This window comes from Dermacentor silvarum, chromosome 8 (genome assembly GCF_013339745.2).
Source record: "Dermacentor silvarum isolate Dsil-2018 chromosome 8, BIME_Dsil_1.4, whole genome shotgun sequence".
In the NCBI taxonomy this organism is placed as follows: domain Eukaryota; kingdom Metazoa; phylum Arthropoda; class Arachnida; order Ixodida; family Ixodidae; genus Dermacentor; species Dermacentor silvarum.
In genome coordinates this window covers 140,464,510-140,466,944 of record NC_051161.1, presented here as the reverse complement: position 1 = coordinate 140,466,944, position 2,435 = coordinate 140,464,510, and positions in this window count along the sequence as shown.

The window sequence follows — 2,435 nt, the reverse complement described above, 5'->3', positions numbered from 1 at the left end:
GCCCCACGGTCCTGCCCTACTTTTCATCATTCCAAAGCACCTCCGGTCAGCTGTTCTGCAAGAACTTCCCTACTTACCAAGGGCAGGTCACCTGGGCGTCTCCCGCACTTACAGCCGGATTCGCCGACGCTTCTTTTGGCCAGGCCTTGCCCGCTCCTTCCGGAAATACATTGCGGCGTGAGAGAAATGCCAGCACCGAACAACACCATCGACGCCCCCTGCCGGGTGCCTTCAACCGCTAAGCATTCCTTCGGAGCCGTTCTTTCGCGTTGGCTTGGACTTACTTGTCGCTTTCTCTCTATCAACGTCTGGCAACAAGTGGGTCGATGTGGCGATAGATTACGCCACGCGCTACGTCATCACCAGAGCGCTTCCAACAAGCTGCACCACACATTTCGACTATTTTCTTTTACGCGACGTGATTCTGCAGCATGGAGCTCCACATCAACTGCTCACTGACCGTGGTCTGACATTCCTTTCTAAAGTCATCGCCGAGATCCTGCATTCCTGCTCAACCAGGCGCAAGCTGACTATGTCTTACCATCCACAGACTAATGGTCTCACGGACCGTCTGAATCGAACCCTGACAGACATGCTTGCAAAGTATGTCTCGTCCGACCATAGTAATTGGGACCTTGCCCTACTCCATGTCTGATTTGCACACAATTCGCGCCACCACACTGCCGTTTCTTCCCCGCTCTTTCTCTTTTTCGGCCGAGAACCCACATTGCCACTGGACACATCCCTTCCATCCGCCGCCGCAGAGACCAGCGAATGTGCACTTGATGCCATCACCAGGGCAGCCCAAGCACGCGAAATTACCCGCGCTCGCCTCCTGACCTCCCAAGAGAACCAACGGCGTTTGTACGATAGACAACACACAGACGTCCACTTTTCGCCTTGATCTCTGGTACTCCTGTGGTCTCAGACTCGTCACGCTGGCCTGTCAGAAAAAACTCCTGTCTCGGTACATATGCCCATATCGAGTGCTGTGTGCCGTGACTCCAGTTGCTTATGAAATCGCCCCAGTCAGTAGCAGTGCCTCATCTGCCCCGAATTTCACTGACATTTTGCATGTCGCACGCCTAAAACCGTATTACTCTCCTGTTACCACCGATATTTAGATGCACTGGGACGGTGCTTCTGCCGCCAGGGATAATGATACATGCATATTGCGTGTTTCTTGCGGACGATGCCTGCGGGCTCCCCGACGAAGACGAATTGCTCCTTGCTCTCGAGCGGTCGGCCGAACTTGCTAGCTCTGCAGTTGTCTTTTGTAAATATACATTGTAAATCGTCTCCAGTGTTTAATCCTTCCGTCGCGTACCAAGCATAATCATCAGCCTATATTTCATGTCCACTGCAGGACGAAGGCCTCTCCCTGCGATCTCCTATTACCCCTGTCTTGCGCTAGCGTATTCCAACATGCGCCTACAAATTTCCTAACTTCATCACCCCGTCTGGTTTTCTGCCAACCTTGACGGCGCTTCCCTTCTCTTGGTATCCATTCTGTAACCATAATGGTCCGCCGGTTATCCATCCCACGCATTACATGACCCGCCCAGCTCCATTTATTCTGCTTAATGTCAACTAGAATATCGGCTATCCCCGTTTGTTCTCTGATCCACACTGCTCTCTTCCTGTCTCTTAACGTTAGTCCTAAGATTTTTCGTTCCATCGCTCTTTGTGCGGTCCTTAACTTGAACTCGAGCTTCTTTGTTAACCTCCAAGTTTCTGTCCCATATGTTAGCACGGGTAGAATGCAATGATTGTACACTTTTTCTTTTCAGCGACAGTGGTAATCTACCAGTCAGGATTTGGCAATGCCTGCCGTATGCACTCTAACCCATTTTTTCTTCTCTAAATTTCTTTCTCATGATCAGGGTCCCCTGTGAGTAATTGACCTACATAAACGTACTCCTTTAAAGACTCTAGAGGCTGACTGGCGATCCTGAATTCTTGTTCCCTTGCCAGGCTATTGAACATTATCTTTGTCTTCTGCATATTCATCTTCAACCCAGTTCTTACACTTTCTCGATTAAGGTCCTCAAATGATTTGCTGTAATTCGTCTCCATTGTTGCTCAATAAGACAATGTCATCTGGAAACCGAAGGTTGCTGAGATATTCACCGTTGATCCTCACTCCTAAGCCTTCCCAGTCTAAGAGCTTAAATACTTCTTCTAAGCTTTTCTTTCTAAGCTGTACCCCTTTCTTGATAGGCACCTTTCTACTTTTCTTGTGGAGAACCAAGGTAGCTGTGGAATCCTTGCACATATTTGCTAAGATATTCACGTATGCCTCCTGTATTCCTTGAATATGCAATGCCTCTATGACTGCTGGTATCTCTACTGAATCAAATGCCTTTTCATAATCTAGGAAGGCCATATAGAGAAGTTGATTGTACTCCGTAAATTTCTCGATTACCTGATTGATA